Source organism: Macaca nemestrina, chromosome 10, assembly GCF_043159975.1.
Source record: "Macaca nemestrina isolate mMacNem1 chromosome 10, mMacNem.hap1, whole genome shotgun sequence".
In the NCBI taxonomy this organism is placed as follows: Eukaryota; Metazoa; Chordata; class Mammalia; order Primates; family Cercopithecidae; genus Macaca; species Macaca nemestrina.
The window spans coordinates 81,801,257-81,817,782 of record NC_092134.1 but is presented as its reverse complement, the minus strand read 5'-3'; the positions used below and the strand labels follow the sequence as shown (position 1 = coordinate 81,817,782).

Here is a 16,526-nt window from a genome sequence, read left to right as displayed (position 1 = left end):
AAAGTAAATATAACTTTGTATATGTGTGTTACATGGATGTGTATGTTTAACATTTTTTCTAATGTAAGAAATAGTTTATAGGAAGACTCAGCAGAACTGTGTGTAAATGTGTGTGTTTAACATTTTTCTAATGTAAGAAATAGTTTATAGGAAGACTCACTCAGTAGAACTCAGTGAATGACTTTACATGGAAGAAAGGGAGAGGGAATAAAGATTATTTTATTTTATTTTGAAGATTAGAGATAGAGAATCTCCTATTTTGAAAATCTGGGGAAGTATGTTCTGTAATACATGGTAGTCTGATCCATAGCATTTTGGTTAACAAGCTCTCTTTATTTCTAATTTTCTAATTGTTTCTCTGCAGAGGGTTTTCTTAAGCTTTTAATGGTATTTCTTGTAGGAAAACCTGAATCTTCTGAACTTTATTATCTAAGCTCTCACTGATAAAGATGATTGAATCTTTGTTTGTGGGTCTCTACCCTTGTTTTGGAGTTTTACAGTCTGTCCATTCATAGACACTTAACTTGTCATTTTCCTTGGCATTCTCAACTAACCTTCAGTTTGGAGGATAAAGGAACAAGAATTCTGTACCTTTTTATAGACTTGGTAAATGACTCTTCTGTCCTTACCAAAACTCAGTATATTTCATTTTTTGATCATTTGTTTATATTCCATGTACTTCATGACAGCCATAGTATTTGAAATTGCAGGCTGAGTTAAAGTTAGTAACTGAAAGAATTCTAGTAGGTGAAAGCAGAGGGAAAGAAAAGGCCTTATGAGCCAGTGATGTTGCATTCTGTTTCAGGTACTGAATCTTAGGCTATCGATGAAAAATGTCAGACTTGACTTACATGATCTTGGTATAGCTGGGGTACAAGACGGTGACCAGAGGGCCCTAACGTACAACTTCAGTATACAGTGGTAACTTAGAGCAAAGGTGGAGCTCAGGGAGCTTGGGTTCTGCTACTGCCCTTTTTCCTCAGAAATGATCTTCGAATAAGAAAAAATAAAGGGTTATTGGATTGTCAGAACATGGACATCAAAATAACAGAATACACCAAGAAAAAAAAATCAGAAATCTAATGCAATTTAAAAATCTCATTTAATTTGTTAAAATTATTTTCTTCTTACCACAAAAGTTACTGAGTTCTTGCAAAGTCCATCACATTTACCACAGTTTGCACTCAGACATTTGGCAGAAGTCCCCATGGTTTGCTGGGGAACCAGTGGAGCAGGCACAGTTCATGTACAAGATGTTAATAAATTTAGCACTCTATTTAGGGGTGTAAAGCACCCTTACAGTAATTCTATTAGGAGATTCTCTGTGCAATCCCATTATAAGTGCATACCTTTCTCCTAGTTTGAATGCTCAAAGTAACAGTAATTAAGAACTGTTATACAATAGCCTCTTGGAAAGGCATTCTTAAGGTAGCCTGGGATGAGGAAAGTCCATAAAGACCACTTAACTGAATGACAGCAATCTGTTTTATTAATCTGGATGTTCTCATGCAAGTAATATTTTAGTAGACCTATAGATTTTTATTATTTCTTAACCATCTTTTTGTTTGTGTGATTTCTTCTTCCTTGTCTCTAGAAATGCAGGAGAGGGTTGTGTAAAACCCAAGAAAGGTTTTACTAAGTGCATAGACTGAATGATTAAGTAGTGTAGTAGGGAAACAAAGTACAGTGATCATATGAATGTTTCACTTACCTAAGGAGGCCTTTTTTTTTTTTTCTGACTCATGCAGGAAATGTCACCCATAAGTGCCCAGGGGTAAGACTTATTTTGGGATCTTAAGGTAGACTTCTGGCGTTAGAAATTGCTCAAAAGCTTTGTAGGTCAAAGAAAATAAATTCATCTTTGTGTTATGAGTGGATATCAAAGATTTGCTATTAATTAGATATGAGTGTTTTCCATTTTAATTTTAATTAGATTAAAATTAAAGTCTGACCCTTGGGGGCTGATGTGCTTCGTTCCTAGCTAGTTGCCTTGTCTTTCACCTCGCACTTCTCCACAGGCTGCCTGCTGGTTCCAGTGCTGAGGCTCGGCAATCAAATGGGGATGTGACTTATCTGCCCCACTTGGGCTCTACCCTGGAGCCCTATCTTTGCCAAGGGTGGTGCTCAGAGAAAGGTGTTTTTTTGTTTTTTTGTTTTTTTTTTTTTTAAAGAGCAATGTGTTTAATACTCAATGCAGTCTGTTGCAAAATCTCAAGGAAAAAAACTCATTCCCAGAGATGAAGGAGTGTGTATGTTTCTTTTCTAGTCAGGATGCTAGAACCATTAGCTCCTTATAGGCACTGCTTCTGTTTATATGGATGTTGAGTTGTCAGGCCTTTCCAGTTTTTTTTTTTTTTTTTCCCTTCCATGGTTTAATCCTAGAACCTAGAAAGAACTCTTTTTTTGTGGGAATTGAATGCTGACTTTGGGAGTGTTAGAAAAAATCCAGTGTGGATCTGTAGAGTTCAGAGCATTGGTGCTCAACAAAGGAATGATAAATGTTTGAGATTATGGATATGCTAATTACCCTGATCTGATCACTGTATATTATATGAATTGAAACATCACTATGTACCCCATAAATATGTACAGTTATTATGTGTCAATTAAAAATAAAGTGAAGGTAAAAATTTGAGAAAGTTGGTAACACAAAAGGCCAAACATTGTGTGATTCTATATATGTGAGGTACCTAGAATAGTCAAATTCACAGACAGAAAGTAGAATAGTGGCTATCAAGGGTTGTGAGAGGCAGGTAATGGAGAGCTACTGGTTAAGGACTACAGAGTTGCAGCTTGAGAAAATGAGATTGTTCTGGAGATTTATAGTGATGATGCTTGTACCACAATGCAGGTACTTAATGTTACATACCTGTATACTTAAAAAATGGTTAAGATGGTAAATTTTATGTATATTTTACCACAATCAATCAATCAATATAAAACAAAAAATAGATTATGGATGCTAGTCCAGATTTTGGACAAGAGGGTATGTGGTGTTTTTATGGCCAAAATATAGGGACCAGAAACCCCGCATTCTCTAGTTTGGCTTTGGGCCAATACACAGTCCCTGGGACAAGCAGGTACTGTTTCCTAGTTGGAAATACTACATTTCCATAGTATTCCTGTTAGAATACTACAGCCAAATAAAGCACTACTTCCTTCACAAGAATAAGCTCAATAAAACTAATCTTTGAAAAGATTTTGAAGTTCTAGCTCATGAATGGCAAAAATTATTTTCCTTTTTTTCTTTCTTCTTTATCTACCCGAGATAGTATTTCATTTTTCCCTTTTAACATTTTAAACAGGTTTTGTTTTATTTTTTCTTATTTAAAAAATTTTACAAACAGTAAAATTGAAACAAATCTTGGTGTACAGTTCTGCATTTTTACACATGTATAGATTCATGTAACCATGCCACAATCAGGATACAGAACAGTTCCATTACCCCAAAACACTCCCTCCTGCTGTCCCTTTGCAGTCAAACTTTCCCTAATCCCCAGCCCCTGGAAACCTGATTGGTTCTCCATTCCTGTGGTGTTACCTTTTCCAGAATGTCATAAAAGTAGAATCATACTACACTATATAACCCTTTGAGACTGACATCTTTTGCTAAGCATAATGCCTTGGAGATTTAACCATGTTGTTATATTTTTCAATTGTTCTTTTTTATTGCAGAGTAGTAGTGCATATAACTGTTCCATTGCATATAACATTGTATATAACAGTTTGTCAACCTGTTCATCTGTTGGAGAACATTTGGAATATGTCCAGTTTCTGGTGATTATGAATAGTGCTGCTGCAAACATTCATGTACAGGTTTTTGTGTGACCCTGCCTTTATATTTCTCAAAGCTGATCCCGAAGAGTAGGATTGCTGGGTAATATAGTAAGTGTATGTTTACCTTTATAAGAAACTACCAAAATGTTTTTCAGAGTGGTTATACCATTTCGCATTCCTAACAGCAGTGTATGAGAGTGCAGCAGCGTATGCGAGTTCAGGTGCTCCATATCCTCATTAGCACTTGGAATTGTCAGGTTTAATTTTTTTTTTTTAATCTTAGCCATTCTAATAGGTGTGTAGTGGTATCTCATTGTGGTTTCAGCTTGCATTTCTGTAATGGCTAATGATGTCTAACATCTTTTCACGTGCTCTCTGTGTACCTTCGTGAGGTGAAGTCTTTGGCCCATTTAAAAAAATTGGATTGTTTGTATTCTTACTATGAGTTTTGAGATTTTTGTTTTAAAAAATTTGTTTTTGAGATCTAAATCTTTTATCAGATAACTTACGTGGGCATATTTTCTCCTACTGTTTAGCTTAGCTTTTCTTAATAGTGTTTTTTGTAGAGCTAAAGTTTTAAATTTTGATTTAGTCCGATTTGTCACTTTTTTTCATTTATGGATCGTGCTTTTGATGTCATATATAAGAACTCTTTGTCAAATTCAAGATATTCCTGGTTTTCTGTTACAATTTTGTGTAGTTTTGCATTTTACCTTTAGATCTGTAATCCATTCAAGTTAATCTGTGTATTAGGTATGAGATTTAGACCTAGATTTATTTTTATTTTTTTTTGCTAATAGATGTGCAGTTAACTGAGCACCATTGTTGTTGAAAAGACTATCTTTCTCCTGAATTGATTTTGCACTTTTGTCAAAAGTCAATTGCCTATATTTATGTGGGTTTATTTCTGGGCTCTCTGTTCTGTTCCATCAATCTGTGTGTGTGTCTGCCCCTTCCTCAATACTACACGGCCTCTTTTTTTTTCCCCAGGTTTTTTGTTTGTTTGTTTGTTTTATGATTTTTTTTTTCTTTTTGAGACGGAGTTTCACTCTTGTTGCCTAGGCTGGAGTGCAATGGCACGATCTCAGCTCACCACAACCTACGCCTCCTGGGTTCAAGCAATTCTCCTGCCTCAGCCTCACAAGTAGCTGGGATTACAGGCATGTGCCACCACGCCTGGCTAATTTTGTATTTTTGCTTTTTAGTAGAGGTGGAGTTTCTCCATGTTGGTCAGGCTGGTCTCGAACTCCTGACCTCAGGTGATCCGCCCGCCTTGGCCTCCCAGAGTGCTGGGATTATAGGCGTGAGCCACCGCACCAGGCTCCAGATTTTTTGTTGTTGTTGTTGTTAGCTTTTATTTTAGATTTGGGGGTACATGTGTAGGTTTGTCATATAGATAAATTACGTATCACCGGGGTTTAGCATACAGATTATTTTGTCACCCAGGTTATAAGCATAGTACCTGATGGGTGTTTTCTTGATCCTCACCCTCCTCCTAACATCCACCCTCAAGTAGGCCCAGGTGTCTGTTGTTCCTCTCTTGGTAAATATGAGTTTTTCATGTTCCTAAATTAGCTATTCTATTGTCATAGCTTTCTTTTTTTTCCTGTAAGTTATTGGGGTACAGGTGGTATTTGGTTACATGAGTAAGTTCTTTAGTGGTGATATGTGAGATTTTGGTGTACCCATCACCTGAGCAGTACACACTCAACCATATTTGTAGTCTTTTATCCTTCACCTTCGTCCCCAAAGTCCATTGTATCATTCTTATGCCTTTGTATCCTCATAGCTTAGCTCCCACATGTCAGTGAGAACACACGATGTTTGGTTTTCCGTTCCTGAGTTACTTTACTTACAGTAATAGTCTCCAGTCTCTTCTAGGTCACTGCAAATGCTGTTAATCCATTCCTTTTTATGGCTGAGTAGTATTCCATCATATATATATATATACACACACACACACACACACATATATACACGCACACACATATATATACACACACACACATATATATGTGTCAATCACAGTTTCTTTATCCATTTGTTGATTGATGGGCATTTGGGTTGGTTCCACAATTTTGCAATTGTGAATTGTGCTGCTATAAACATGCATGTGCAAGTATCTTTTTTGTATAATGACTTCTTTTCCTCTGAGTAGATACCCAGTAGTGGGATTGCTGGATCGAATGGTAGTTCTGCTTTTAGTTCTTTAAAGAATCTCCACCCTGTTTTCCATAGTGGCTGTACTAGTTTACATTCCCACCAGCAGTGCAGAAGTGTTCTCTGATCACTGCATCCACACAAACGTCTACTGTTTTTTGATTTTTTGATTATGGCCATTCTTTCAGGAGTAAGATGGTATTGCATTGTAGTTTTGGTTTGCATTTCCCTGATCATTAGTGATGTGTTGAGCATTTTTTCATATATTTGTTGGTCATTTGTTTATCTTCTTTTGAGAATTGTCTATTCATGTCCTTAGCCCACTTTTTGATGAGATTGTTTGTTTTTTTCTTACTGATTTGTTTGAGTTCATTGTAGATTCTGGTTATTAGTCATTTGTCAGATATAGAGATTGTCAAGATTTTCTCCTCTTGTGGGTTGTCTGTTTACTCTGCTGACTTCCTTGTGCTGTGCAAAAGCTCTTTAGTTTAATTAAGTCCTAACTATTTATCTTTGTTTTTATTGCATTTGCTTTTGGGTTCTTGGCCATGAAATCCTTGCCTAAGCCAATGTCTAGAAGGGTTTTTCATTGTTATCTTCTAGAATTTTTATAGTTTCAGGTTTTTTTTTTTTTTTTTGAGACAGAGTCTTGCTCTGTCGCCCAGGCTGGGGTGCAGTGGCCGGATCTCAGCTCACTGCAAGCTCCGCCTCCCGGGTTTAGACCATTCTCCTGCCTCAGCCTCCCGAGTAGCTGGGACTACAGGCGCCCGCCACCTCGCTCGGCTAGTTTTTTGTATTTTTTAGTAGAGACGGGGTTTCACCGTGTTAGCCAGGATGGTCTCGATCTCCTGACCTCGTGATCCGCCCGTCTCGGCCTCCCAAAGTACTGGGATTACAGGCTTGAGCCACCAAGCCCGGCCTAGTTTCAGGTTTTAGATTTATTCCTTAATCCATCTTGAGTTGATTTTTGTATAAGGTGAGAGATGAGGATCCAGTTTCATTCTCCTACATGTGGCTAGCCAATTATCCCAGCACCATTTGTTGAAAAGGATGTACAATCCCTACTTTATGTTTTTGTTTCCTTTGTCGAAGATCAGTTGGCTATAAGTATTTGGGTTTACTTCTGGGTTCTCTACTCTGTTCCATTGGTCTGTGTGTCTGTTTTTATACCAGTACCACACTGTTTTGGTGACTATGGCCTTATAGTATAGTTTGAAATCAGGTAGTATGATGCCTCCAGATTTGTTCTTTTTGCTTAGTCTTGCTTTGGCTATATGGGTTCTTTTTTGGTTCCATATGAATTTTAGAATTGTTTTTTCTAATTCTGAGAAGAATGATGGTGGTATTTTGATGGGTATTGCATTGCATTTGTAGATTGCTTTTGGCCGTGTGGTCATTTTCACAATATTGATTTTACCCATCCATGAGCATGGGATGTGTTTCCATTTATTTGTGTTGTCTATGATTTCTTTCAGCAGTTTTGTAGTTTTCTTTGTAGAGGTCTTTCGACTCCTTGGTTAGGTATATTCCTAAGTTATTTTATTTTATTTTATTTTATTTTCGGCTATTGTAAAAGGGGTTGAGTTTTTATTTTATTTATTTTATTTATTTATTTATTATGTTTTTTGAGACAGAGTCTCGCTCTGTCGGCCAGGCTGGAGTGCAGTGCCACAATCTCGGCTCACTATAACCTCTGCCTCCTGGGCTCAAGCAGTTCTCCTGCCTCAGCCTCCCGAGTAGCTGGGATTACGGGGGTATGCCACCATGCCTGGCTAATTTTTGTATTTTCAGTAGAGACGGGGTTTCACCATGTTGGCCCGGCTGGTCTTGAACTCCTGACCTTAGGTAATCCACCCGCCTTGGCCTCCCAAAGTGCTGGAATTACAGGCGTGAGCCACGTGCCCGGCCAGGGTTGAGTTCTTGATTTGATTCTCTGCTTGGTTGCTGTTGATGTATAGAAGAGTTACTGATACATTAGTCTTGTATCAGGAAACTTTGCTGAATTCTTTTATCAGTTCTAGGAGCTTTCTGGAGGAGTCTTTAGGATTTTCGAGGTAAATGATCATATCGTCAGCAAATAGTGACAGTTTCACTTCCTCTTTACTAATTTGGATGCCCTTTATTTCTTTCTCTTGTCTGATTGCTGTGGCCAGGACTTCCAGTACTATGTTGAAGACGAGTGGTGAGAGTGGGCATCCTTGTCTTGTTCCAGTTCTCAGAGGGAGTGCTTTCAACTTTTCCCCATTCAGTATTGTGTTGGCTGTGGGTTTGTCACAGATGTCTTTTATTACATTGAGGTATGTCCCTTGTATGCCAGTTTTGCTGAGAGGGATCATAAAGTGATGCTGAATTTTGTCGAATGCTTTTTCTGCATCTATTGAGATGATCATGTGATTTTTGTTTTTAATTCTGTTTATGTCCCTGTATCCCTGATATGAAACCGACTTGATCATGGTGGATTATCTTTTTGGTATGTTGTTGGATTCGGTTAGCTAATATTTTGTGAAGGATTTTAGCATCTGTGTTCATCAAGGATATCAGTCTATAGTTTTCTTTTTTGGTTATGTCCTTTTCTGGTTTTGGTATTAGGGTGATGCTGGCTTCATAGAATGAATTAGGGAGGGTTCCTTCTTTCTCTGTCTTGTGGAATAGTGTCAAAAGGATTGTATCAATTTTTCTTTCAGTGTCTGGTAGAATTCTGCTGTGAATCTTTCTGGTCCTGGACTTTTTTTTATTGGTAATTGTTAAATTACTGTTTCAATCTCGCTGCTTGTTATTCGTCTGTTCAGGGTATCCTAATTCTTCCTGATTTAAGCTAGGAGGTTGTATTTTTCCAGCAATTGATCCATCTCTTTTAGGTTTTCTGGTTTATGTGCATAAAAGTATTCATAGTAGCCTTGAGTGATCTTTTATATTTCAGCGATGTCAGTTGTAATATCTCCTGTTTGGCTTCTTATTGAGGTTATTTGAATTTTCTCTCGTCTCTTCTTGATTAATCTTGCTAAAGGTCTATCAATTTTATTTATCCTTTCAAAGAATTAGCTTTTTGTTTCATTTTTGTATTTTTTTGGTTTCAATTTCATTTAGTTCTGCTCTGATCTTGGTTATTTCCTTTTATCTGCTGTATTTGGGTTTTATTTGTTCTTGTTTCTCTAGTTCCTTGAGGTGTGACCTTAGATGTCCGTTTATGCTCTTTCAGTCTTTTGATATAGGCGTTTAGGGTTATGAACTTTCCTCTTAGCACCGCCTTTGCTGTATCTCAGAGGTTTTGATAGTTTGTGTCATTATTGTCGTTCAGTTTGAATAATTTTTAAATTTCCATCTCGATTTTGTTTTTGACTTAATACTGATTCAGAAGCAGGTTATTTAACTTCCATGTATTTGCATGATTTTGAAGGTTTCTTTTGGAGTTGATTTCTAGTTTTATTGCACTGTGGTCTGAGAGAGTGCTTGATATAATTTCAGTTTTCTTAAATTTATTGAGGCTCATTTTATGGTCCATCATATGGTCTCTTGGAGAAAGTTCTATGCACTGTTGAATAGAATGTGTATTCTGTGGTCATTGGATGAAATGGTCTGTATGTATCTGTTAAGTCCATTTGTTCCAAGATATCGTTTAAATCCGTTGTTAAATGGATTTATAGTTAAATCCATTGTTTCTTTGTTAACGTTCTGTCTTGATGACCTGTCTAGTGCTGTTAGTGGAGTATTGAAGTCTGCCACTATTATTGTGTTGCTATCTCATTTATTAGGTCTATTAGTAATTGTTCTATAAATTTGGGAGTTCCAGTGTTAGGTGAATATATGTTAAGGATTGTGATAGTTTCCTGTTGGACAAGGCCTTTTACCATTATATAATGTCCCTCTTTGTTTCTTTTAACTGCTGTTGCTTTAAAGTTTGTTTTGTCTAATATAAGAATAACTACCCCTAGGCTGGGGGCGGTGGCTCATACCTGTAATCCCAGCATTTTGGGAGGCAGAGGCAGGCAGATCACCTGAGGTCAGGAGTTCGAGACCAGCCTGGCCAACATGGCGAAACCCCGCCTCTACTAAAAATATAAAAATTAGCCAGGCGTGGTGGCGGGCGCCTGTAATCCCAGCTACTCGGGAGGCTGAGGCAGGAGAATCTCTTGAACCCGGAGGTGGAGGTTGCAGTGAGCCGAGATCGCGCCACTGCGCTCCAACCTGGGTGACAGAGCAAAACTCTGTCTCAGAAAAAAAAAAAAGGAATAGCTATCCCTGCTCACTTTTGATGTCCGGTCATGTGAAATGCCTTTTTCCACCCCTTTACCTTAAGTTTATGTGAGTCTTTATGTGTTAGGTGAGTTTCCTGAAGTCAGCAGATGGTCGGTGAGTTCTGCAGTTTTGTATCCTTTAAGGGGAGCATTTAGGCCATTTATATTCAATGTTAGTATTGATATGTGAGGTACCGTTGCATTCATCGTGCTGTTTGTTGCCTGTGTAGTTTTTTTTCTTGTTTTTTTGTTTTTGCTTTTTAACTTGTATTTTTGTTTTATAGGTCCTGTGTGATTTATGCTTTAAAGTAGTTCTCTTTTAATGTGTTTCCAGGATTTGCTTCAAGATTTAGAGCTCCGTGTAGCAGTTCTTGTACTAGTGGCTTGGTAGTGGCGAATTCTCTCAGCATTTGTTTGTCTGAAAAAGACTGTATCTTTCCTTCATATATAATGTCTAGTTTCACTAGATACAAAATTCTTTGTTGCTGATAGTTGTTTTGTTTGAGGAGGCCTGAAGATAGGGTCCCAATCCCTTCTAGCTAGTAGGGTTTCTGATGAGAAATCTGCTGTTAGAATCTGATAGGTTTTCCTTTATAGGTTACGTGATGCTTCTGTCTCACAGCTGTTAAGATTCTTTCCTTTGTCTTCCACACTGTCTTGATTACTGTAGCTTCACAGCAAGACTTAAAATTGGGTAGTGTGACTTTTCCATCTTTGTTCTTTTTTCAAAGTTGTTTTGGCCATTTTAGTCCTTTTGCCTTTGCATGTAAATTTCACAATCAGCTTTTATACCTGCAAAAACTGCTGGCATTTTGATTGGAACTGCATTAAATCTATAAATCAGTTTGAGAATTTATGTCTTAACTGTATCAAATATTCCAGTTAATCAACATAATACATCTCTTCATTTACTTGGGTAACATTTTATTTCTGTCATCAGCATTTTATAGTTTTCAGCCTATAGATTCTGCACGTTTTGTTAGGTTTATACCTAAGTTTTTTTTCTTTTTTTTTTTTTTTTCGAGACAGAGTCTCTCTCTGTCGCCCAGGCTGGAGTGCGGTGGCGCAATCTCGGCTCACTGCAAGCTCCGCCTCCTGGGTTCACGCCATTCTCCTGCCTCAGTCTCCCAAGTAGCTGGGACTACAGGCGCCCGCCATCACGCCCGGCTAATTTTTTTGTATTTTTAGTAGAAACAGGATTTCACCGTGTTAGCCAGGATGGTCTCGATCTCCTGACCTCGTGATCTGCTCGCCTCGGCCTCCCAAAGTGCTGGGATTACAGGCGTAAGCGGTACCCGGCCATACCTAAGTATTTCTTAAACTAATATTTATTTGTTTGTCTGTTTGTTTGTTTTCAGACGGAGTTTTGCTCTTGTTGCCCAGTCTGGAGTGCAATGGTGTGATCTTGGCTCACTGCAATCTCTGCCTCCTGGGTTCAGGCGATTCTCCTGCCTCAGCCTCCCAAGTAGCTGGGATTACATGCACCACCATGCCTGGCTGAAATTTGTATTTTTAGTAGAGACGGGGTTTCACCATGTTGGTCAGGCTGATCTAGAACTCCCTGACCTCAGGTGATCCACCCATCCTGGCTTCCCAAAGTGTTGGGATTACAGACGTGAGCCACACCGCACCTGGCCTAATGTAAATATTTCTATTTTAGGTTTCAGTTTCTAATTTATTTCTTGTATATAGAGAGATGATTTTTTTAATGTGTGAATTTGTATCTTATAACCTTGTTAAAGTCACTTGTTCTAGAAGCTTTATTATAGGTTCTTGGAATTTGCTATATAGATAATCATAGTCCATGAAAAGTGATAGTTTTATTTCTTCCTGTCTAACCTGTATGGCTTTTCTTTCTTTTTTTCCCCATTTTTACAGACTTCCAGTAAGATATCAAATGTCGGTAGTGAGACTGGACATCCATGCCTTCTTCCTGATTTTAGGGAAAAAGCATTCAGGTTTTCACTATTAAGTATGATATTACCTCTTAGTTTTTTTGTTTTGTTTTGTTGTTTTGTTTTCGAGACAGGGTGTTACTCTGACGCCCGAGTTGGAGTGTAGTGGCACAAACACAGCTCACTGCAACCTCTACCTCCCAGGCTTGAGTGATCCTCCCACCTTAGCCTCCCGAGTAGCTGGGATCACAGGCACATGCCACCACACTTGGCTAATTATTTTAATTTTTTTGTAGAGACAGAGTTTTGCCATGTTGCCCAGGCTAGTCTTGAATTCCTGAGCTCAAGTGATCCATTCACCCTGGTCTACCAAAGTACTGAATTATAGGCATGAGCCACCATGCCCTAGCTGCTAGTTTTTGTAGATTCATTTTACCAGATCGGGTAAGTTCCCTTCTATTCCTAGTTTACTGAGAATTTTATCAGGAATGAATGTTGAATTTTGTCAAATGCTTTTCCTATATGACTTGATATGATCATATGATTTTTTTCTTCTTTAGTCTGTTAATATAATGAATTATATTAGTTTTCAGATATTGAACCTGCCTTGCATTTCTGGGGTAAATGCCACTTGGTGGTTATGTATTATCCTATATTGTTGGCTTTGATTTGCTACTCTTTTTTTTTTTTTGAGATGGAGTTTCACTCTTGTTGCCCAGGCTGGAGTGCAATGGTATGATCTCAGCTCCCTGCAACCTCCGTCTCCTGGGTTCAAGTGATTCTCCTGCCTCAGCCTCCCAAATAGCTGGGATTACAGTCACCCACCACCACGCCCTGCTAATTTTTTGTATTTTTAGTAGAGACGGGATTTCACCATGTTGGCCAGGCTGGTCTTGAACTCCTGACATCCCATGATCCAACCGCCTCAGCCTCCCAAAGTGCTGGAATTACAGGTGTAAGCCACCATGCCCAGCCAATTTGCTAATCTTTTGTTGAGAAGTTTTGCATCATCTGTGTTCACTAGGATATTGGTCTGTAGTTTTGTTTTTTTCTTGTCCTGTCTTTGTTTAGTTTTTGCGTCAGGATAATACTGACCTTATAACATAAGTTGGGATATGTTCCCTTTAACATTAAAACATATTTTCGGAAAAAGATTGTGTAGAATTCTCCAGGGAAACCATCTGAGCCTAGGGTTTTCTTTGTGTGAAGGTTTTAAACTATAGGTTAGATTTTTGTAATAGATATAGAACAATTCAGGTTGTCTTTCTTTTGGGGTGAGTTTTGGTACTTTGTGGCTTTCAAGGAATTGGTCCATTTAATTTTTGTTGTCAAATTTATGTGTATAGATTTGTCTGTAGTATTCCCTTATTCTTTTAACATCTATGAAGTTTATGGTGATATACTTTCTTTTGTTCTTGATTTTGATAATTTGTATATTCATTCTTTTTTTCCCTTTGGCTACAGGCTTATTAATGTTATTCATCTTTTCAAAGAACCAGCTTTTCCTATATTGATTTTCCTCTATTTTTCTGTTTTCAATGTAGTTGATTTCTGTTCTTTATTTTCTTTCTTCTGCTTTCTTTAATTTACTCTGCCTTTTCTGTTTTTCTAAGGTGGAAACTTGGATTGTTGATTTGAGACCTTTCGTCTTTTCTAATATAATCTCTTAATGCTATACATTTCCCTCTAGGTACTGTTGTCACTGCATTTTACAAATTTTGATACGTTGATTTTTGTTTCCCCTGAGACTTTCTCTTTGACCTATGGATTATCTAGAAGTATGTTGTTTGGAGTGTTGGGAGATTTGTCAGTGTCTTTGTTTTATTGATTTCTAGTTTATTCCATTATGATTAGAGAATATACTTTTTATCATTTCAATATTTTACAATTTTTTAGGGTTTGTTTTATGACCAAGATATGGTCTAGCTTGGTGACTGTCCATGTGTACTTGAAAATAATGTATATTCTGTTGTTAGGTGGAATATTCTATGAATATTGATTATATCTATTAAAGTTGGCTGATCGTGGTGTTTAGTTTCTCTGTATCCCTGATTATTTTCTGTCTACTTGTTTTATTGATTACTAAGAAAGGAAAATTGACTATACTTGTGGATTTGCCCATTTTATCCTTAGTTTTGTCCATTGACTATACTTGTGGATTTGTCCATTTTATCCTTAGTTTTGTTCGTTTTTATTTTGTATATTTGAAGGTTCTTTTGTTAGTTACATACACATTTTGGATTGTTCTGTCTTTTAGTGAATTGACTTTTTAAAATCATTATTTAGTATCTCTATCCCTGGTAATTTTCCTTGCTTTGAAGTCTACTTTATCTGATATTAATATAATCATCCTGTTTTTCTGTCGGTTCATATTTTCATGGCATTTATTTTCCGCTTTTAACTTAAAATACATTTTTCTCTTGAACTAATTTCAGATTTATAGAAAGGTTGCAAAAATAGTAAAGAGAGTTCTTGTATTTTCTTCACCCAGCTTCCCCTAATGTTAGCATCTTATGTAACAATGATACATTTATTAAAACTAAGACATTTGCATTGGTATAATACTTCATTAGGTAAGCTACAGACTTCATTTGGATTTCACCAAATTTTCTACTAATGTCCTTTTTTCTGATCCAGGATCCGGTCCAGGATACCATGTTGCATTTAACATTCTTTTATGTTTAACCTACATATATCATTGTATTTAATGTGGGTTTCTGGTGGATAGCATATTGTATGTTCTTTTTTTTTAAAAAAATCCATTCTGACAACGTCTCTTCTTATTATTATTTTTTTAAAAATTGTATTGTGGTAAGAACATTTTACATGAGATGTACCCTCTTAACAAATTTTACATGTACAATATAGTATTGTTGACTATATGTTCAATGTTGTACAGGAGATCTCCAGAATTTATTCATCTTACTTAACTGAAAGTTTATGCCCGTTGATTAGTAACTGCCCATGACAGTCTCTTTTAATTGGTATGTTTAGACCACCTTCATGTAATGTAGTTATTAGTATGTTTGGATGGTCTATCATTTTATTATTTGTTTTCTATTTGTTTCCTTTTCCCTCTTTTGGAGTATTTTTAATATTCTTTTTACTGTTTTCATTATATAGTTATTTTAGTGTAGCACTAGGAATTACAATATACACACTTAAGTGTTCAGTCTACTTAGAATTAATATATTACCACTTTAAGCAGAATATAGAAATGTTAGTACCACCGGGTGCAGTGGCTCACACTTACAATCCAAACACTTTGGGAGGCCAAGGTGGGCAGATCACTTGAGCCCAGGAGTTTGAGACTAGCCTGGGCTACGTGGCAAAACCCTGTCTCTACAAAAAATACAAAAATTAGCAGGCGTGGTGGCTCAAGCCTGTGGTCCCAGCTTCTCTGGAGGCTGAGGTGAAGGATTGCTTGAGCCTGGGAGTTTGAGGCTGTAGTGAGCTGTGATCACACCACTGTCTTCCAGCCAGGGCAGCAGGGTAAAACCTTGTCTCAAACCAAAACAAAAGAAAAAAATGTTAGTACCATGTAGATCTCTTTTCTGTCTCCCTTTTATGTTGTAATTTTCAAAAATATTGCATCTACATACATGAAAACCCCATCAACAATGTTATAATTTGTGCTTTTTAACCATCCTTTATATATATATATTTTTTTCCATTATTTTTTGTGGAGACAAGGTCTTACTCTGTCACCCAGGCTGGAGTGCAGTGGTGCAATCATAGCTCACTGCAGCCTCAAACTTCTGGGCTTAAGTGATCCTCTCACCTCAGTATCCTGGGTAGATAGGACTATAGGTGCATGCCATCCATCTTGCCTGGCTAGTTTAAAGAAAAAGGTTTTTTTTGTTTTGTTTTTTGTTTTTGCAGAAATGGGGGTCTCACTGTGTTGCCCAGGCTGGTCTTAAACTGTTGGTCTCCAGGAGTCCTGTCATCTTGGCCTCTCAAAATGGTGAGACTACAGGTGTGAGCCACCACAGTTGGCCTCATCATTTATATTTTAAAGACCCTAAAAGGAGTAAAATGGGTATTACATTTACCTTGATATTTACCACTTCTATTGCTCTTCCTTGTTTCCTGAAGTTCTAAATTTCCCTGTAATATGATTTTCCCTCCATCTGAAGAATTTCCTTTAGCATTTCTTTTAGAGCAGTCTGCTAGTGATGAATTATTTTGGTTTTATTTATATGAGAATTTCTGTATTTCATCATCATCTTTTAAAAATATTTTCACTAGATATACAATTCTGGGTTGACATTTGTTTCTTTTCATTTTCCCCCCAGCACTTAAAAGTGTTTCACGGGGCTATGCCAGGTGCGGTGGCTCACGCCTGGCTCCTGGATCACTTGAGGTCAGGAGTTTGAGACCAGCCTGGCCAACATGGTGAAACCCGTCTCTACTAAAAATACAAAAAAAATTAGCCAGACATGGTGGTGGGCACCTGTAG

The 16,526-nt window shown here is 37.4% G+C and overlaps 1 protein-coding gene across 10 annotated transcripts in view; it reads left to right on the top strand.

The window, feature by feature from the left end:
* The window catches only part of LOC105474340 (sodium voltage-gated channel alpha subunit 8), a 214,137-nt gene that overhangs the window by 9,428 nt on the left and 188,183 nt on the right, over positions 1–16,526 (top strand). The window contains exon 1 of one of the 10 annotated variants that reach the window (XM_071071692.1): positions 15,964–16,031. The exons of the other annotated variants lie outside the window; for them this stretch is intronic. The gene's annotated coding sequence lies outside the window, so the exon portion shown is untranslated. Of the gene's footprint in view, positions 1–15,963; positions 16,032–16,526 lie in introns of those variants that run through there. 10 annotated transcript variants of the gene reach the window in all.